The sequence below is a fragment of the Pongo abelii genome, chromosome 14 (genome assembly GCF_028885655.2).
Source record: "Pongo abelii isolate AG06213 chromosome 14, NHGRI_mPonAbe1-v2.0_pri, whole genome shotgun sequence".
In the NCBI taxonomy this organism is placed as follows: Eukaryota; Metazoa; Chordata; class Mammalia; order Primates; family Hominidae; genus Pongo; species Pongo abelii.
Genome location: NC_071999.2, coordinates 45,614,773 through 45,636,840, shown reverse-complemented (window position 1 = coordinate 45,636,840; position 22,068 = coordinate 45,614,773). Strand labels below are relative to the sequence as shown.

Here is a 22,068-nt window from a genome sequence, read left to right as displayed (position 1 = left end):
ATGAGTTTGAATATATGCAAATAAAGTTTTCCTTGAAGACAATGCTATTCTACTGGCCTTGGTTCAAAAATAGGAAGACATGTTTAACTCTTGTTTTTATAGTCAATTCTAATTATCTATAGTCCAGAATTGAAGAAATTAGCCTTCATTTTCCTGAGAAAATCACATACTCCTTTGACATCAAAAGAAGGATGCACTGAAACCTGTATTTTCTATGGTTTTGAGTAAACAGACTTACATTTACAAATACTCATGCATAATTCTATACACATTCTAGGTGTATTAATACAGTGTAGACTGATGTATAAAAATTACATTCTTTCCAAAATAAGTGTATGCATCTCCTTTGTAAAACAGAAGGAAGAATAAAGGAAGCAAACAAATTAACCTTGTCATGGCAAGCAGAAGAAAAAGAAGCAGTAGGCTCCCAGTTTGGTGTTCTACCCTCCAGATGACTTTATTGCATAATGTGTTTTGTCATCCAAACGTAATTTTATTTCAGGTCTACTGAGCTTCAAAAATTACAAATGATAACGATAATTAATTAAATTTGAGTAGTTTTAATGACATTGAGCTGTGTGCTGGAATGGGAAAATGGCACAGTTGAAGGACATTTACATTGAATGTCATTGTTTAAGGTTACCCTGATTTGGAGGCCCATTAAAAATACCAAAAGTCATTGTATTTTAACATTTATTTCAGCTGAAGTTTTTAAAACAGCTTTTAAAAATCTTTAGTAACTGCAGTGAAGATACATGTACCCCCTTCCCACCCGTCTCTAGGATCCATCATATGAGCTGAAAATTATCTTTAATAAATTAACCATGGTCATGACAAATCTTACTTTACTGCTTTGAAGGAAAAAGGAGGCATTTTGTGACGTGACACTGAAAGGATAACATTTTCTGCCACCCTCTTATATAATACCTATCTTAAGAATCAGGAAAAGCCTTGGAGATGACACTTCAATTTGTAGACAATGTTCTTTTCTGAAGAGAATCTGAAAAAAAGATAGCCTAGAGAAATAAATAAAATATAAAATAGAAAAAGAATAAGGTGATTGCTACTTTAACAACAAGCTAATACTCTGAGGGGGTTACATTAATGACAGACAAGGAGAAATATGCATTTTTGTCTTGAAGGACAACACATTGTATCAATCAGCTTTTGCTCCATAACAAATAACCCCAAAAGTCTCAGTGGCATGCAACTGTATGTATTTATTTCTTGCTCACATGTATGAGATTCCCTGCAGCAGCCTACTCCATGTGTCTCACTTTGAGGCCTTGGCTGGAAGGTGAGTGACTAGGGTAAGTTCTTCTTATGGTATTGTCATGTGCAAGAGGGCAAGCCTGACTGTATGAGTATGTTTCAAGTCTCTGCCAGCATCAGATTCCCTAGCATCCCATTAGCCATAGCATTTCTTGAATCAAGAAGGAGGAAAGTGTACTTTACCCACAAGAGGCCATAGAAATACAATTACCAGGGAGTGAAGAATTGGGACCAATAATTCTGTCCTACCACAAATGCTAAAAATGTTAGCAGCTGAGGGTAGCTTTTGGTTATGAGATTATATGGTGCTGTGTTATTGCCTTTGGCTTTTGTCATTTCGTCTGCCCCAAGAAACACTAGTTCAGTTTTTCATATGGACGTGGACTGAATGTAACACACCATGAGAGACATGTCACTAACAGCTAGGTAAGGGACAAGAAAGAGGGTACGTGAATTGAGCCAAGACTTAAGAGATCTGGGTTCAAAATCTGGTTCAGCAGTGTACCCATTGGGGGAACCCCAGGCAATTCATGTAACCTGTTTCTGTCGTGGGCCTCTTGTTCTGTAAAATGAAGATACTGGGCTAGCCCATCTCCTTAGTTCTTTCTACCACTAGAATTGAGATTTGATTTCTTACCTGTAGATACAGGTTTCATTTATTGGCACCTCCATTCCCACCTTTGTGTTGGTGTAGGCTCAAGGCAACAGAATGACTTTAGTAGACAAATGGGGTTAAGTAAAAACATCGAGTGTATAGAGATGTATTACCTATGTGTACAATACTAAATAGTGTGGAGTAATGACTGTCGAATGCTGTGTTTGGGGTTATAGAATCTCCCCTATAGGCTTTAAGATCCCTGATAACTTTATTTCCCTCCCTCCGTCCCACCCACCTAGTACAGTGCCTGACTTGTAGTAAAGCACCCTAGGAACAAATGGTTGAAGGAAGAAACCCCAAGTGGGAAATTAGTAGGGGAACAATTCCCTAGCCTGAAAGTGTATCCAAGAAGAATGGTGGTTTTCTGGTGCTTATATTTATTGCCTAGGATGGACAGCTTTCTGCTTCAGAGGATTGGGAGTGTTCATCCAAGCAAGATTGACATAGACATTTGACCCCTTGCTGTGTCCCCAGCATTTTGCTAGGCGTTCCGGGTGTAGTACAAGGAAGCATGGTTGCAACGCCCTCCGATTTTTGTCTGGAAGACAGATGTGTAAACAGAGTTGCACTGTGCCTTCTGTACCAGAGGCCCAACCAAGGCATAGAAGAGCCACGTGGGAGACATAGGGAGATCTCACTTCGAAGAAACCTGGGTCTGGTCTTGATTGAGGAGTGGGGAGAAGTTGGGCAGATGTGTGGGTTTATAGAGAGCTTTCTGGGAAGGGTGAAGTGGCGCAGTATTTTTTGGGGGCCTAACTACAAAGTCTGAAGGGAAAGGCAGGGTGAGACAAAGCTTCAGAGGCAGACAGGGTTAGATCTGAGAGCCTTGCATGACATGACTTTGGTCTTTACCTGTTGGAAAAAGGAAGTTACTGAGGAATTTAAAGCAGGGTCAGGGATGTGATGAGATAGGAATGGCGGTGAGGAAGTTGGATGTGGGAGTTGCAGGGAACTGCAGGCTGCACTATGACTTGGGGAGGATGGAGGGACAGCAGAGGGGCATGAGATGGGCTGACATCTGGCAAGTAGTGTCTAGTATGGACAATCACTCTTACAGTCCTCCTCAGTCCCTTTTGGCACCCTGCCTCTCCCCCAGCCCCACCATAGAAAATAACATGCTGTGCTGTCACTTAAAACCCCCTTTTCATGGCCGGGCGCGGTGGCTTACACCTGGAATCCTGGCATTTTGGGAGGCCGAGGCGGGCGGATCACTTGAGGTCAGGAGTTTGAGGCCAGCCTGGCCAACATCGTGAAACCCCATCTCGACTAAAAATACAAAAATTAGCCAGGTGTGGTAGTGGCACGTGCCTGTAATCCCAGCTACTCAGGAGGCTGAGACAGGAGAATCACTTTAGTCCAGGAGGCAGAGGTTGCAGTGAGCTAAGATTGCGCCACTGCACTCCAGCCTGGGTGACAGAGTGAGACTCCGTCACTAAATAAATAAAGAAACAAAGAAAGAAAGAAACCAACCAACCATGTTGCTGGTCCCTGAAATAGTCCGTTTTAGGCTGTATAGCTCTGGGTGATGAGAGAGATATGGTGTAGTCTGTGTTGAAGAGTGATAGAAACTCAGTTTGGAAAACTGTCAACTTGATAGGTTTGAAACCACCTTGGTCACTAAAGTGATGGAGGTTATTTTGATCTTCAATTTTTACATTTGCTTTATCTTGCTAGATAACATTTGGAAAAATTGTTATTCTACAGTATTTTGGTTAAGTAGAACAAGCCTTTCAGTAAATTCCACTACATTATTGTTATAATTTTTTTTGTCATCCCGGATTTGTTGATATTTGTATTATTGCTTGGTCGATGTACGTTTTCTAGATTATTAGGCTCATACCTACTATTCAATATTTGTCAGCTGATAATCAAGAGGTATCTCTTAGTGGTTAATGTCAGCAGCATTACTGGTATAATTTGTGGCCTTCTTTCACACACTAGTTTTCCACACCTCCAAGCAGGTTCAGGGCTTACGTAGCTACTGATTCATACATACTGCTGGCAACTGACTAGAGAGGTGGAAAAGGGAGTACCTTGGGGGTTTAGGGGCTAGAAAAGGTCACCATTGGGTTGGAACCAGGAAAAAATAGAGTGCACACCTATGATGAGCACTGTAGTATAGGTAGAATTTCAACAGGCCGAGGCTGTATTTTTGGGCCAGATTGAGAGGAGATTCAGGGGGAGGAGCAGCCTGGACAAAGGGGAGGAATTGAGAAGTACGGTGTGGTTGGATTCGTGTGATTGGAGTTAAGGCTGGAGAAGTGGGAGCCATGTCCCCGTCATTTCTTTTTGAGAGTAGGGAGCTATCGAGTAGGAAATGTGCGTGTGTAATGCTGACAGTAATACTGTTAGGTTGAAGTTTTAAGCACCAACTGTGAGCACTGGAGTGCTTAGTATTGTAACAGAGCATCTCCAGGTACTCTGGAATTCTCTCAAAATATCCTGGAATTTTCCTTGATCAGGAAAAAAAATGATATAGTCGAGCAATGAATTTTAAGAATTTTATTTTTCTATTTATTTACTCCTATAAACTTTTGTTAGTAACTGTGTTTTATTATAGAGTTGCCCACACAGTATGTGGTTTTGGTGACTGAAAATGAGGACTGGATGACCATTGACTAAAAATACATATTTATATGTATTTTATATATATCAACACATACATATATATGATATATATCAGGTTTTTAAAAGTAAATGATGAAGAACATCACTAATTTTATTTTATTTTTAGTAAATCAGTAAATCAAATATGTACCAGTTTTTAAATTCTGGAAACAAAGATTCCAGGTTTCTATAGCATTTAACAAATTATTATTCATAGCAAAATCTGCATTCCTGAGGCTGGGAACTAGAGGAAAGGGTTTGTGTCAAATAGGAACCAATTGAATTTTAGAAAGGAGGTTAACATATAGCTGTTTTACTGTCTATAATGTTAAATGAATACACTTTTGGCTTCTGTCTGGAGAAAAATAACATCTTAATCTAGTGTGTGATTCTTATACATAAGACTTTTTTGGGATGACAGTAATATTTACAAATAGGTAAAAAAAATATAGAGTTGTCTGGTTTAGACTCCTGTTGTCATGGCATGTTTAAAGAAGAAAGCTTCCGGCAGAGAAAGACTTGTGATGAAGTAGCATCACCTTTCAGTTAGTTCTCTGTAGTACAGATTATGTGTATGTGTCTGCCTGGTCATAGATGCTGGTAGCTGGGTGTCCTTGCCTGATGCTAATATGATTCTGGGCTGAATGCACATGAATCAATTCTGATATAAGTGTAAATAGCACACGGGAAGATAAACCTACCAAGAGAACCACATACAGATCATATGGTTTATTCCAGAGGCAAGAATAATAAAAAAAAGATCTGACATCAGACTAATTATGAGATAGTTGAGTGTACTCAGTCATATGTACGCTTTAAATAACATGTAGGTACATGCACATACATATACAGTATCACTATTTAGATTTTTCACAAGATTGACTTGTAGGAACAAGTGACACACATTTAAAATGTTAATAGTGCTTCTAGGTGGCATGTCTTGTCTTTTTTTTTTTCCTTAGTGGAAGTTGCAAAATTTAGGCTAATTCTGTCACATTCAGTATAAATCACACAGTTAAAAAGCCACTCTGTAGTTTTCCCAGTCTTTGCCCCATTTTGGCACATAATTGTTCAGGGTAAATTTCTGTGGCGACACCATCATCTGCTCTAGCTTTCTCACCTGATCTTTGCTTCCCCAGCACACCACATCAACCCCAGTTCTTAATTCCCTTGACAAAACACACTTCATGATTGTATATGGCACTCTGACTGCTAAAGCTAAGCTCTAGTACAGTAGTTGAGTTATAGTTTTCTTGAAACTCAGTTGTGCTTTTTCTGATGTGTTTGTGCAGTAGTACTTGTTTTCCTAATAAAAAGTTAGTTATTAAATATGAATGTGAAAATAATTATCTTTAGGAAAAACTAAGTTGAACCCCTTGAAAGACTTAAGCTGCTGATAAATTAGTTGCAGTCAGATCCTGTAAGATTAGGGGAAACCATGAAGAACTCTGTAGTTGGATTGATATGAAAGGGGTTCAGTTGGATTCCTCTTACACTTGAAAGAAACCCAAATTGTAAATCTGTGGTGACAATATACTGTGGGTTTAGGGTTTATAAGAAAGAATGGAAGCCTAGCCAGAGTATCTTGGTTCAAAGGTTTGCTGTACCTCAAGCACAGTTACCTGTATATTTTTAAGGCAAATGTTTAAGGAATACATATATGTACACACACACACACACATACAGACATACACACATATATAAGGTATACATACTTTTTATTTATAATATATGTATATATTTAAAATCCTGTGCTTTAACTCAACCTTTTTTTTTTTTTGATTCATCTGCCAACTAGGGTCTCCATCTGGTTTGGGTTGGATTGAGATTGGATAACAACTTTCCACCTAATAGCAGCATTAAGAGCATTGACTACCAAAAGCCATAGCTAATCTACTTTCTTTAGGATATATATTGTTTCTCCTCATTACCCTGTAATAAAATAAGATTTATCTTAAGCATATGCTGAGAGAAGCCTAAAATGGAAATACACGGTACAGGCATAGTAAGCTGGGAGAGACCTTAAGGACCATTGCCAGCTCCCTAAATTGTAACTGAGGAAATGGCTCCACCAGATTGAGATCTGCATTAGTGGCCTAGCTGTGAAGTGACGTAGGCAGTGAGTGTATGAGCAGAGCATGTGTGGTGTTCATTCCCATCCATCCATCACTCATCCCACATGAAGTTGCCTCTGGATTGGGACCTTGAACTCTACTAATTTTATGGCAGTGTAACTTGCAGAAGACTTACCAGGTAGGTGAGCTTGTTAGTATGTTTTGTTTTGTTTTGCATTTGGGACCATCTTCACATGTGTCAACTAAGAAGGAGTTGCTGCTAACCTATATCTAAATCTCTGACACAAATCCTGGAAAAGCCTTAAATGATTGGCAGGTAGTGTTGAAAGGTGCTGTATCAGGGCTTTGTAAATCATGCCATCTAGATAGAATGCATTGTGTTGGAATGAAATTAAAACAAAACAACCATTTTAAAAAATGTAAATGACCTTGGGTAGAAAAACACGAGCATTAAGCTGTATTAGCAGGTGAAGATAAATATCTCCCCCTTCATGTTTGAAATAATCTTTTACATTGCTTATGTGAATTTCTTTCTTTTTTTCGGGTACATTGATTATGCATCTCCCCCCACCCTCCACATTTAATCCCCTAAGGGATTGGTATTAATGAGTTTTATGCTTTGAATTTTAAAATTTTCTTGTCCTCAAAAGTGAGACTGGGGAGAAAGAGAAAAGACTTTAAAAATTTTCTTTGAAAGCTTTTGGTTATCTCATATACCTATTCCTTTTGAAAATTTCTCTGTGGATAGCAGGCTTAGTTTCTTGCAAAAGACTAATTTAAATGCCATAGAACATGTTTAGATTCACTGTCCCATGGTTGTTCCCGCCACATTTCTTTTGCTTAGATTCACCTTCAGAAAGTGAGGGAGGGGGAAAGCATATTAAGCATATTATTCCTGCAATTGAGGCATAGGTTGGCTACTTAATTTGTAGTTAGTAAAAAACTACTCTGATGGAACTCAAAATATTAATACATTAAGAAAAGCAGAATGCTTGTCTTTTGCTTTAGTGATGGGACTAAGGTTTACATGAATCTTTCTATGTTGTGTAGTTTCAGCTAGTGCCTCTTGGCTCTGAAAGCTATGCATATGTAATTTCATTATTATTGATAACATAGGTACCTCTCTAGAGAGTTCTAGTTACTGTATTTTTAAAATGCGAACATTTGAAAATGTAGATACAATTCTATTTTTAAAATTAATAGGTCTGAACTGGGATCTTTGGTGATATTTCCATTTCAAAGTATTTATCAAATCAAGACATTGGTGGTAAAACAGTACTAGTACGAAGATGCTTAGGTATTGCTCTATATTTTTCAAAAGAATAACAAAGCAAGAACAACATCTTTTAGAAACGTGTCTAAAAAGGTGCCAATGTGACCAAAAAACCCATTTCATCACTGAGAATTTTAACAGAAATTTTTAAAAGTATTATATTGGAGAATCAATATTTAGTACATTGGACAATTCAGAAGATTTATTCAGGTTTGCTTGGGGACTTGAGAACAAATACGTGTTTAAATTTGTATGTATAATTTAAAAATATTAAATTTGAAAAATAGGGAAGAGTCAGCCATATTGTTTTAATTAAACAAAATTACTGCTACTGTTTTAGCAGTGCTTCCACTTTGTTTTCTATGCATTATCTTTTTGAAGCCACTGGTTAATGTATGTATAAAGCTTGCCAGCTTGCTTTTGATTAACAAAGTTCAGTCAGTGAATAATGTAAAATACTATTATTGACAGCATAACTGGAAAGTGACTTGAGCACATAAAAATCACCTTTAAGTCCAAAGTTAAATTCTTGTTTTTATGTTATTTATTGTTTTCATTTAGAGAAGAGATACGTGCCTCATCTTAGGAATTCTCATTTAATATCCTTCAAAGACTGGGCTTTAATGAACAAATTTGTCATGTGGCGGAAGTTACTGTAGTCTGATGAAAGGGAAGATGGCTGCAAAGAAGAGAAAACGGGTGGTGGGGGGCATTGAGGTATAATAATCTGTGGCTGTGGGATGGTTTTCGACAGACCAGTCATAGCCCAGACTCATGTTTCCAGACATAAATTAACTGCAAACCCTGATCTCAGGTTTTATGTTTTTCCATCACTTTTTAGCTTTAATTTGTAGTAGATTGCTTGAGGAAAGACCCCTGTTGATTGGTTGTAATCATCTAAGATTTATGATGATTAGGAAGTCTAAATAAAAGTCTGTTAGATCCAATTTGGACATAAATTTGAATGCCCAGTTTATTGGATTGCCTTGAAATTTTAATTGGTAATATGCAAATCGAGTTAGAGTCTTTGCTATCAAAATCACCTTAGGAGTAAATTAGACAGTTTGGAAGCTCCATTAACTCTTTCAGAGTACTGAGCTACTATTTAGTCTACCCAAATTTACTAAGTTTAGCATACCCAGACAGTAATTTGCAAAGTAATACTTTGAAGATGCTGGAAGGAGTTAATGAAGCTTCTGAAATATTGTGTTTTTTTGGGAGAATCTGACTCAGCATTTGCAGTAGTTGGAGTTGAGAAAAGGCATCTTTAAATTTTGGATGCCTAATTGGCAGGAATTGTTGCTAATGCTACAGTCTTTGATTTTTATCATACTCCTATCCTCTTCCTGTCATGTGGCACATTCCTTTTACTAATTTATGTGAGTGCCCCCCAAGGTAAAGCCCCTGTGCACTTCCGTGGTGGTGCCTTCTGACTGGTTCAGCCTGTCACCTTGACACACACACAGATGGTTTCTGGAGGCCGATTTAATTCCAGCTGTCTTGTTCTTCACCTCTCGTGTCCATTTCTCTCCATCTTTTCTCCTGAGCTTTGGTCTAATTTGTCAATTCGTTGGGGACCAGATGGCTGGCTGTTGCCTTGAACTTGTCTTCCTCTTTGAAATGGGTTTCTCCTCCTGAAGTCATCAGGTTTTGAATAGCACTTACCATCATTTTTTAGGTGAGGATAGCTTTCAGTGCTGGGTCAGTGGGAAAAACTCCAATTCAGCTCTTTTGCCTCCACAGTAGAGCATGGAGTTGAAGCTTCTTGGAGTTTTCCTCTTTCCCTTCCCCTAGTTGGCTGGAGCCATTTCATCGTTTCATACTTGGGTCACTACACTGGTCTTTTCATCGGCTTGCTGCCTCCAGTTTCCTCCTTCACTCTGCTGTGGGCAAGATGACACATCACTTTAATTATAACGTTTCACCTCCTGAAGCATCTTCAGACACTCTGCTACTTTGAGGATAAAATCTAAATCCTTTTGCTGGGTATCAAGACCACTCACCATCTGAAAGGCCCATCTTTCCAGCTTCCTTTGCTACAGATTCCTCTACCACCCCTCCGAGGCCCGAGGAGGGGCACTCCCTCCCTTTGAGGTATTTTACACTTTTCTGTGCTCCTAGCAGGACTTCCCTTTTCCGTACCCACCCTATCTAGAACCACTCAATGAAAAAAAGGCAGGCTCACAAAGACACATGCCACACAATTCCATTTGTATAAATTTCAATAAACAAGCAAAACGAACATAAGTGCTAGTAAGTGACAATACCTGTGGGTGGTGGTTTCACAGGGTACACGTACAAAACTTCGTCCAGCTGTACACAGCCCATTTGAGCATTTGGCTGTAAGTTAGACCTCAGTAAAACAGTGCCAATCGTGTAAGGCTGTGGTGAGGCTTAAATTATATAGTGTAGTATATAAAATGCTGAGGGCAAGGCCTGGCATGCGGGGGAAATCCCATCTCTTTTAGACAGAAGCAGTTGCTCTCACTCTGAATTGTATAGTAGATAAATCCTTCCCTGACAAGACTAACTCTGCAAACAGACCTCGGAAGCTTTTTTTTTTCAGCGTGTTTTTCACTTGACTTTTATTGCCATGTTTTGCTCAGTTGGTATCTTTGGTTTAATGTGGATATACTTGTTTTCTTTTCTTGTTTATAATGTAAATTTTTGATCAATAGAAATAATGGCAGTAGAGTGTGTTGTAGAAAGCTCTTAATGGATTAAGCAATTCCCCCTTCCCTCAAAACATTGTACATATCAAAAAAGAACTTTATCTTAAAAGTATTTCATACAACAAACAAGATTTATTTTCCCAAGTCATCTAGTTACCAGAGAAGCATCCATAAATGGTACTTAGTAGGAAGACATATGACTAAGGAAGACTTTCTTAATTGAGCTGTGAAAATGAAATAATAAACCATTTTGCGAGATGGCAAACTTAAGTGTATATATTAATCACCTGGGGATCTTGTCAGTTCTGATTTAGTAGGTCCGGGCTGAAGCCCAAGGTCCTGCCTTTGTAACCAGCTCCTAGCGATGCCAGTGCTGCTGGCCTCAGAACCACACTGGGAGTAGAGCAGAGCTGGGGGTGTATTCAGGTTCAGAGATGGGACATTATGAAGGGCAAAACAAGAACTTAGCTCATAAAAACCACCCCACAAATTTGGGTGGGTAGTGACCTTGTGAACCACATTTATGTAAATATTCCTGAAAGAATCCATTCAAGAAAGTATCAACTTGTCTTTTAAAGTTTTGATGTTGTGTGATTTTTTTTTTTATGCTAGTGGAAAAGACTGGTTGATTTCATTAGTTTGTTTTTGTTCCCTCTTGCAAAATAATACATCAGAAATGGTCAATGAATTCAATCAGAATTTTAGGGAAAGAAATTTATTTGTGTGAATGCCCCTTCTTTAAAGAAATAGTAACAACATCAACAAAAAAGCCCCAAAAACTGAACTAAAAAGTACCATCCTGCCCATTTGTTACCGTATTTCATGCATCATACTTGACAAAGTTGCTACCCTTTGCCATATTCCATCTGAAGAGCCAGTTTCACCGGTGTTCTGTCTGCTCACTTAACCATGAGTAGATATCCATTTCCCTCCTCTGAACTGGGGCCTCTTTCATTTGCTTGTTCCCTTTTGCCTATCACAGTCTTGACTTGGTAGAGGATTTTATTCCCTGTCAGTCTTTAACCTCTGTTAGCCTATGATTTGAAACTGAGAAAAGTCCAAGTTGGAAATTGAAAATGAGAGCCCGATTCTCTGAGGCTGGGAAAGCCTCTGAGGACTTGGCCCGAGCACCTCCCGCCACCATAACAGGTTAACAGGAAGAATGTGGCTCTGCCTGCCGGCTCCTGGCCACATTCCTTTCTGTTTGGGGACTGAAGTACTGGACACACACATTATTAAATTACTTAATGAAGATTTTGAAGCACACCTCTAATCCCTTTGAAAAGGCCCTTTGAGCTGGAGAAGGGTGTGTGGGCAGTGAGAGAGAGGCGCCTTCACACTGGTGAACAGGGCCCCTTAGAAGCTCCCAGGGTGCGAGTCAGCAGCGCTCCAAGGCTGCGAGTCAGCAGCGCTCCAAGACTGACCATTACTTTCTGCCCTGAATTGGCAGAAGAGACTTAGGGGAAAGTTCTTTCTAGGGCAGGACCCTTCACCGAGGGAAGATGTGGGGTTTAGGCTCCAACCTTGACTCAGCATTGCCATTTACCATTTTGGCACAGGACCTTGTTGAAGCCATGACTAAGGGCCTGCAGGTGGTGGGCTGTCCTTTACACGTCCTGATCACAGTTAGGGATGCAGCTCGGACTGATAAAAATGGGCCTTGGGCTCTGTTAGAAATGTGTATAGTTGAATTACATAGGTGATTCTGATAACAAAGATGTTTTTGTGTTCCCACTACCCTCTTATTGGGAAGATGTCTGCCTTAGAGAATAAGAGAACAGGCTCCAAGGCTGGGTGACCAGGAACTCATCTCTGGCAACAAACTCCAATAGCCTTTGTCTTCATCTGTGGTAATAATAATAGTCCTAATACATTCTGGGGTCATTGTGGCGATTGATTGAGAATATATAAGGAAAGACTAGATATTAAAGCATTAATCGCATGTAACTATCTGTAAACAGCGGTTTTGTAGTTTTTTGCTTTTAGTAAATAGGCTCCCCCGTGTGATCAATACTAAACTGACAGCAAAAGAGCAGTCCATTCTTATTAGACCATGCCTGGGGAGATGAGTTGCTGCTGGTTCATGAAGGACACATTCTTTTTGATGTAGGGAGGTGGAATGAGGATTTAGGCGCTGTCTTCCTCCCCTTTGGGGTAGGGTACCTTGCTATCTTTTGACAGAATGAGGATGAGAGGAGGTGGTAGGAAGGCGGGGGAGGATCAATGATGAGATGGCATTGGGGACAGTGGAGAGAATGGTTGTGCATATGATTTACGGTCTTTATTTTCAGTATACTACAGTGCTTAGATGTGTATGCAGAAATCAAGAGTTATCAGTGATGTTTGAAAATTAGATGTTGCTGGCATGGAACTTCCGTTCTCATTGAGAACAGAGTGTGCTTAGTGACATGTCTATTTAGTACAGTAAGACAGTTGCAGAGGGATGGCCCTGATGGTGACAGTGATAATCCTAACCCTAGATGCTCACTGGCTGGGCACAAGTACAGGATCTCAATGGAACCTCACTAGGTATCTATTGTTCTCCTTTTATAGTTGAGAAACAGAAAGCTTAAGTAATTTGCCCAAGATCATGTAACTAATAACTGGCAGGGATTTGAGTCAGGATCTCCAAAGCTACCTCTCTTCCTAAAACTAGTTTTAAAATTTCATTTGTCATATATGGAGTAGCCCACAAAGGCTGTATGCAAGGTAGTCTTCAGAAAGCTTACATCTTCACCAAGGCACATGAGACTGCAGAAAGAAGCAATGTTAGGCGTTCCTGATAATAATTATCTGCCTGGATGACAGCAGTCCTGCTCTATGGTCACAGACCCCAGCTTTCCGCCAGAACATGGCTCAGGACTCCTGAAAAGCATCCCATTCGGGAGCAAGTGGGTTTAATTTCATTTTCATGAAAGGAAAGATTAGCTTTCATGCAAACACTTGGTCCATTTGGCCATTTAATAAGAAGACTGAAGTCTCATGTTCCATAACTTTATCAGCCTAAAGTCCCTTTGTTGTATTATAAACACATAGGCTGAAACCCCTGTCCTTCCAACTCAGAGCAAATTCTGTTGTATTAAATAACCATGCCATATACTGAATGTTTTTACACTTATTTATTGGACTTGACTCCTACCTCCTTCCCGCAAAAAAAAAAAAAAAAAAAAAAAAAAAAAAAAAAAAAAATTAGCTGACATTTCTACAGGGCCTACCACTAACCAGAGGGAAAGAGACTCACATGTCACTGTTTGTAGCCAGCAGTCCAAATTGTGAAATAAACATACTTTGAAATGTGGTCATAAAATACCTCCTGTATTTTATGGCCCACAGAGAAATGACAAATGTTTGAGGTGATATGCTCAGAAGAGCATAGAAGTGATCAGGGTGGGTCATTTTGTTAACCGTTCAAGGATGGAGATTCTGTGTTCAAGGAATCAGAGTAAATTGTGAATTTATTTGAATTTCTATTACTGTTCACTTGATAATTTTATAGTTGTCTTAGAGGCCCTTCAAACAGAATATGCCCCTTTATGAAATATTACCACCCCTGCCCGTTTTACCCTGATTTGATCATTATACACTGTATACATGTATCATAGTGTTACTTAGTACTCCATAATTATGTTTAATTATCATGTGTCAGTTTAGATAAAATTATAGCATGGACCATTGACATCAGTATCACCAGGAAATCTCAGGCCTACCCCCAGACATACTGAACGAGGATCTGCATTTTGACAGGATAGATAGATCCCTGATGATCCCTTGTATGTTCAAGTATGAGAAGCACTGATTTTTATGGTACTCAATCCCCCTCCAACTTACTGGTTAGGCTTATAGAATGGAGGCTTTATTCTTTACAAAGTGTGTCAAGCTCTTTTAAAGCTAGGCTTTAGAGAACAAAAGTCTCAAGTGTACCTGTTTAGCATCAGGGATGTTTTGCCATTTCTAGCAAAGTCTGACTTATTAAACCTCCTAATCACTCCATCTCAGTTTTTTCTGTTTATGTTGTATTTCATTTGCAATGTGAAGCTATTAGGATGTTCCTTTTCTGAGGGAAAAGGCGGGGCGGATTCCATCTTAGTTCTCATAGAAGTATAAAAATCAAAACCAAATAAGCATATAAAGTCTACTGTATGCTGGTGCGGTGGCTCATACCTGTAATCTCAGCACTTTGGGAGGTCAAAGTAGGAGGGTCGCTTGAGCCCAGAAGTTTGAGACTAGCCTGGGCAACATAGTGAGACCTTGTCTCTAGAAAAAATAAAAAAAATTAGCTGGCGTGGTGGCTTGCATCTGTAGCCCTAGCTACTTGGGAGGCTGAGGCAGGAGGATAGCTTGAGCCTAGGAGTTGGAAGCTGCAAGTGAGCCATGATTGTACCACTGCATTCCAGCCTGGGTGTCAGAGCAAGACCCTGTCTCTAAAACAGAATCTCCTGTAGATGGCATGGAGGAGAGAAGCCCGTGTGTATTATTCAGAACCCTCCCTCCCTGACGCCTTCTCCCCTGCCTTCATCTTGTGCTCTTTATTGGAGAAAAGTGTGAGGTGAATACATAGAAAGGTGCTCCCCACTGTGGCAGGTTGAACGTTTGTTTTTGTTAATTAATGTCCATGCATTCTGCTCTTTCAGTAACTAGATTTAGGTAACCTGGGCCTGTTTCCCATCACTTCCTGGCCTTGTGACTTTGGGCAAATAACTTTGTCTCCCTGGGCCTCAGTTTCCTTAACCCTGAAATGAAGGGGTTAGATTCCAGCGCTCTGCGCTCTCTGGCCAGCTCTTGAGCACCTGCGACTCCTTCCTGCTCTTCAGTTCTTCCTCCATCCTGGCTGACTTTTGCCTGGCTCCCGCTGCCCCCATTGGCCCCCTTAAACTCCAGAAGAGCATAGAAGTCATCAGGTGGGTCTTTTTGTTCACTATCCATTAACTTTTCAAGGAGGGAGATGCTGTGTTCAAGGAGTCAGAGGTGAAATTGTGAGTTTATCTGATTTTCTGTTCACTTGATAATTATATAGTTGACTTGGAAGTGTTTCAAACTGAAGATATTCCTTAATGAAATATGACCTCCCCACTGCCCCATCTTTAGGGAATGGCATTCACCAAATCCTTTCAAATTCAGAGAAATTAGGAAACCTTGGATCATTTTAGTATTAAATTTAGTCTTAAAATTGTGGGTGGTTGTCAAATGAGACCTTGTCTAAGGGGACCTCATTAGGCAGTTCTCTATAATGGTGACAGGGTGGCTTAAAATGTCTTAACTAAATGCAAATTATCTCAGAGCCAAAAGTTGAACACTTGAAAGCCAATGAAATATCTATTTAAGGAGCACAGAAGGATGTCAGAGAAGGATCCAAAGTCCTGATTTTTTTGTTATATTATATTGGGGTAGATTTACTGCAAGCCAGAGGATTCTTTACCTAATTAACTCCCATTTGAAAAAATAGCAAACAATAAAACTATTTTTTTTCCTTTACCTTTGGTATAAATAGAACTAAGCCATAGGTTAGTATGTTTAGTAAGTAATAGGTATTAAGTAAGTAATATGTATTACTTAGTTTTACCATAGTTCAGGTGTGAACTTGAAATATTTTTGAAGCACGGTCAACAGTGGTAAGAACTTTTCTTTGCTGCAGTTTTAGATTACCTAGGAAGAAAACAGTGACATCTTGGAATGATTGTAAAGTGGTGCTTGAAACCCTGGAAGTGAACTGTTTTCCAGTGGCAGGGTGATGTGAGATTCAATACTTCTCCCATTTGAGTCTTAGATTTTAAATAGTCTAATTCCAAAATATTTCCTTAGGCTGGACACGGTGGCTCATGCCTGTAATTTTAGCACTTTGGGAGGCCATTGTGGGCGGATCACTTGAGCCCAGGAGTTCGAGACCAGCCTGGGCAACACAGGGAGACCCTGTCTCTATAAAAAAAAAAACCAACAGAAATTAGCCAGGCGTGGTGACATATGTCTGTGGTCCCAGCTATTCGGGAGGCTGAGGCGGGGCCATCACCTGAGCCTGGGAGTTTGAGGCTGCAGTAAGCAATGATCACGCCACTGCACTCCAATGTGGGTGACAGAGTGAGACCCTGTCTCAGAAACAAAACAAAACAAAACAAAAAAGCCCCCAAAACAAAATGCTTCCCTTTATTCTTGAGGCATAGTTGATGTTTTAGTGGTGTTATAAACATAATTATTATCTTATATAGGCTGTGAAGTGATTGCTTATTGGTTTAGTAATATAAACCATATACCTTTAATTATGTTTGATCATGTGAGACCCAGAAATGCCTCCTGTACACGCCTTTACCATTTCTTGGGAAGTCAGTAGGGGCCTGCTATCACTGTGAAGCAATAAAGTGTAAAGGATTGGAAAACAGGGATTGGGATTATTGAAACTGGAAAAAGTGAGGGAGTAATTTAAATTCTTTTTTAGTTATTAAAAGTCTGGTTTCCTGACTGTGCTAAGTATTGCAGAAAGACAAAGTGTGAGACAAAATATTTAGATCTTCAGGAGCTTACATTCAAGACAAGGTTAACCTGACGCTGTAGTTCTGGTTGTGTTCCTCCAAGAGGCAGGAGAGGAGAATGGAGATATTCAGAAAATGTTCGGGAGGAATGTAGTAATCAGGGCACCCTTCTGGTTTAAGTTGTCTCTTCTGCTTCACTACTATTCAGAAAGTGAAAAGCTTTGTTCTGGAACTTTGAGATATAGATTGGTCTTTTGCTTTTAATAATTTAAGGTAACTCCTTCAAAGATATTGCAGGCCTAGTTCACAAAACAAATTGTGTAGTGAGCTGAGAGCAACTTTCTCTGTCCTGCGTTTTGATGAAGTTTTTTTTTTTTAAATCATGATCAGGATACAGGTCCTTAATTAGTTTGTCTGGAATTTAGTAAGCGGAGTGCTGGAGATTGGAGATCAGAGTAGCATGAAGATTGAATAAGATGGGGATTGCACATTCTGGTTTACCCAGTTTGGAAGAGTAATGCATAGGTAATATACAGGTTGTGTTGATGGGTGAGGATACAGATGTCACAGTTTGTGAGAATTCAAGTGTAGTGATTTATTTTCATTTAATCTACTGGCAGAGTTCTAATTTACTTACTGAGCTGTAGAAACAAAAAATTTCTAGTAGGGCTGAGTGCAGTGGCTCACACATCTGTAATCTCAGCACTTTGGGAGGTCAAGGCGGGTGGATCACTTGAGGCCCGGAACTCGAGACCGGCCTGACCAACATCATGAGACCCTGTCTCTACTAAAAATGCAAAAATTAGCCTGGCGTGGTGGCACACAGCTGTAAAAATATCTCAGCTACTCGGGAGGCTGAGGTATGAGAATCACTGGGACCTGGGAGGTGGAGGTTGCAGTGAGCCAAGATCGAGCCACCTCACTCCAGCCTGGACGATAGAGTGAGACTCTGTCTCAAAAAATATATATATTTTTAGTAGTTTATGAAAGTAACAAGACTAGTAAAATTATAAAGCAATTGGCCTTTATGGTCTAAAGCGTTCTTATTTATAGCCACCCAGAATGTATCATCTGCTAGCCTCCACTCTGCTGTCTGTACTTCCCATCATCCCTCTTGGGCGCCCTACCTGGCTGGCCTGCCTAGTAAGTATGGCACCAGGATTCCTGTTCTGGGCCTCTGGCTGCTTTGTACTACTCCATTCCTAGAGGTCTCTGGACCTTCAGCTGCTCAAAATTCAATTGCACCAACTTTGACTGAAGTGCACTGCTGATGATCCTTCTCTTTGTGAGCCTTGCCTCTTCCCTCTGAGCTACTTTCTGCCTAGACCTCCTCATGGTGCCGTGTCCAGAAGGTGGGAGCCACCCGGCTAGGAAACTCAACACTGCTGCGCTACTAGCAGTAGCAGCAAGCTACAGCTTGCCCTCTTTCGAGGTTTTGACCCTGTTGGATTTCTCATTGCTCCCCTTCTTGCTTTGTACTTTTTGGCAGGAAGAGTCTCTTTTATTTCTGAGCTGATTTGCAGATCAGAAACGATGGACCTCTGTTGAACTCTGAAGCAGTCCTCCCTCTCCACTTGGGACTGCTAGCCCTCTTGCCTTTGGTATAAAGGGGTCCTCCATCTGTCCCCAGGCCCCATCCCCCGAGAGGCCTTCCAGAACCTGAGCACTGTGTTTTTCTTTTTCAGTACTTTAGTACCTTAGAAACCAGAAAGGGATAAATGAGGAGAGTAGGTATGAAGTAGAAGAGGATTTTGATGGCCAGCTCGTAAAGTGGAGCGTTAAGTGAAACATTGTGATGTGAACAATTTGGTATTTTTGAAACTCCTAATGCTACTGTACCAGGTGAAATGTTTAAATCTCTTTCAAGCCCCTAGCATTTTGATATTCTTAAAAAAGAAAAAAAAAAAAAAAGCCACACAGAAGGCATTAGTCCAGCGTGGTATGTTATTGAAACTGGAACGATATTGCAGCATATCTCCACATCTCCTATTGACGGCAAAGCTGAGCCAGTGAAACAGGTGTGAGCCTTTGAGACTGCTGGGATAACCCATGCTGTGGAGATGAAAAACTAAACTTTATCTTGAGTGAGTTTTCTGGTTTATTGGGATTCATCTTTGGTGTATCAGCAGTTGTGGTTTCAAGGTTCCATATTTTAGTTCTTGTTCCACTTGATGGAACACTTGACATCTATCCTCTTCTGCAACTCTGCAAGAGGGGCATTTGGTTAATGGTCATTTTGGAAAGAAAGCTATTTTGGAGACCGTAATTGCCTGGAGTCTTTATGTAAGAAGAGACCGAAGAATCTTAGCAAGAAGAAGGTTTCTGTTTGTGGCATTTGGCCCATAGTATAGTACACATTCCTGTTATGTTGTTTTGTTTGCATCCATTGGGCTTAGATGTTATTAGATATTACTAGTCTAATCCAATTCCTTGTTCTTGGAGAATAGGTTTCTTGTTTATCTGAATGGCTTTTCTTTGCGTCACTATGCCAGAATAGTCATTCTTGGACAGAAATGATGGTTTTTAAATCTCTCTTACATTTTAAGACCTGCTCTAGGGGTTGTGAAATAGTACTGCTGTTATTGGGAGGAGTTGGGTAGGGGCCACAGCAGCAGGGAGAGAGAGGCTCCCATCGTACAAACTTGCAGATTTTTATTAAAACGTATTTATTGATTGCAAATTATGTCAGCAGAGTAAGGCTTTGGTAACTCTTCAAGTTACTAGTGTTTGCTTCTTTGCATAGTTGTTTCCCATCACCCTTTAAACATCTGCTGCTTCTGGTCTTGTCCGGTCACGCTTGAGTGATCAGCCCCAGAAGTCTGACAGCTCTTCCTGTCTCGACTCAGGCCAGTCCAGGACAGCTCAGCTCCCTGCACTGAAACAATGGGACTCCTGAAAACTGTTCTGCTGTTGACATGAGAAGCACATTTCCTCTTTCTTAACTTCCAGAAAGTTACTGTGGTGGCTTTGAAATTTGTTCTGAAACAATAAGCTCAAAGGATTCTGTTAATCTATTCTGATTAATTTAGGAGGCAGCAGCATTCATTATTTGACTTATGTTAGTGGTTAATTAACCAAAGTAGAACATGTTCACTTTTTATAAATTAAATGCTGATAGAGTTACAAAGACGAAATATTTTACAACACAGATCCTTGAATTTGACTCTGAAATATTCTGTTATTTTGCAGCAGCTTCCGGTTTTAGTGACACTTACATACTGTTTCTATTATTAGCAGATTTTGAATTTAAGTAACTTGAAATGGATATGAAAGTTGTTTCTATAAATAATACAGACTGTACTCATGTGAGAGTTTTTTTTCTTTAATTTCATTGTTGGCCTTGATTAGGGAGAAGATTTATATTTTATGCCAGTCTTTTTCTTGTTTGAAATTGGCAAGAATTGGATTGAGTTGTATTAAACTGTTTATGTGAATAGATAGGTACTTTTGAGATGTCTTTGAATGTAGAATATTCTTGCAGCCATTTCTTGATGGTCTACCTTGACTGTCTTATGGACAGTTGGCATCAGTGACACTTTTATTTATTTACTTATTTATTTTTTTTTAGACAGAGTCTCGCTCTGTCGCCCAGGCTGGAATGCAGTCGTTTGATCTCAGCCTCACTGCAACCTCTGCCTGCTGGATTCAAGTGATTCTTGTGCCTCAGCCTCTCAAGTAGTTGGGATTACAGGCATGCCCCACTATGCCTGGCTAATTCTTGCATTTTTAGTAGAGATGGGGTTTTACCATGTTGGCCAGGCTGGTCTTGAACTCCTGACTTCCAGCAATCTGCCCACCTTGGCCTCCCAAAGTGCTGGGATTACAGGAGTGAGCCATCACTCCTGGTCAATCAGTGACACTTTTAAATCACTTGTGTCCTTGACTCTTTTTATGTTGACTTTATGAGGGACAGGCCCTTTATTCTACCAAGGAGGCCTCCATAGTTGCTCATTCTGAATTCTTTCAGGAAGATTTGGTTGAGGGTTGTTCATTAGGCTGGGGCCTCTGCCAGGGTGGGTTGAGGAGATTAGATGGATAACAGGAAAATAATCATAGTGCTTCCCAGCCCCTGTAAGCGAGGGGTCTAATTAGGATAACTTTTTGGCTTGGAGTAAATGTCCCCCCCAAAATCTTAAACTCAGTTTAAGGGTGAAAACTTAAACATAATTTGTTCCTGGACTTTGGGATTCTGTGAACGTTTGTTTGCTTCTGTTAGTGATGGTTATGGAGGGTTTAACCGCCCACATTTTCACTACGTTTTTAGCCCAATAAATGGAAAAAGAAAAGTTAGGCAGGGAATTTTGTTCCACTTAAAACATCAGTTGGCCTGTTCGGATTCAGGTGACTCAAGGTTTGGTAATGAAGCTAGAGAAGTCTTGTGCACATACACTCAAACTTCCTGACTGTGCAGTTCAGGGAACTGTAACTAGAGCCTGAGCAGGAACACCTTGATTGTTGGAGAGGAAAGGTGGAAGATGAGCACTCCCTAACCCTCCTCTACTCAGTTTCTTTAGGGTTAAATGGGCATTTATTTAAATGTAGGATTCTGCTTGCCTGAACTCCCAAGGTTTTGTTAATTGAATTGAATCCTTTCTATCCTGGGCTTCCTCCCGCACCATAGGAGATGTGAGGATATGGAGCATAATGCAGTAGTGCTCTGTACCCTGTGTTATGCAATTTGAAAAGTGCCGTTCTAGCCGGAAAATGTTTAGTGCATTGACTCTCTTTCACTTGAAAGGCCTTAAAGTTTACCCCTGGGAGTCAACCTAGGGTGGCACAGAGGCAGAGACCCATTACCACCATCAACCCTCTGGCCCTTTTAAAAGATGGGGAGAGGCTACTGTGAACACTGAAGACAGCACTTTAATTGGATGGACTTCATAATTAATGTCTCATTAAGTGAAGACTTCTGTTTCATTTGCCTTTCCAGACCATTCGGTAGAAATGCAGAGGAATGGAGGGAGAACAGTGCATCTCAGTTGGCAGGCAGGAAGAGCAGATGTGGAAGAAGCAACAAAGATTTTCTCCAAGCACTTGAGCCGTGCTCTAG

The 22,068-nt window shown here is 40.1% G+C and overlaps 1 protein-coding gene and 1 long non-coding RNA gene across 2 annotated transcripts in view; both read left to right on the top strand.

The window, feature by feature from the left end:
• FOXO1 (forkhead box O1) overlaps positions 1-22,068 on the top strand; it is a 110,859-nt gene that overhangs the window by 57,061 nt on the left and 31,730 nt on the right. The gene's annotated exons all lie outside the window — the stretch shown is intronic.
• The window catches only part of LOC134759885 (uncharacterized), a 55,820-nt gene that overhangs the window by 23,459 nt on the left and 10,293 nt on the right, over positions 1-22,068 (top strand). Inside the window, exon 2 of the long non-coding RNA XR_010136751.1 lies at positions 1-22,068. This exon is cut by the window's left edge and continues 16,352 nt beyond it. This is a non-coding gene — a long non-coding RNA (uncharacterized LOC134759885).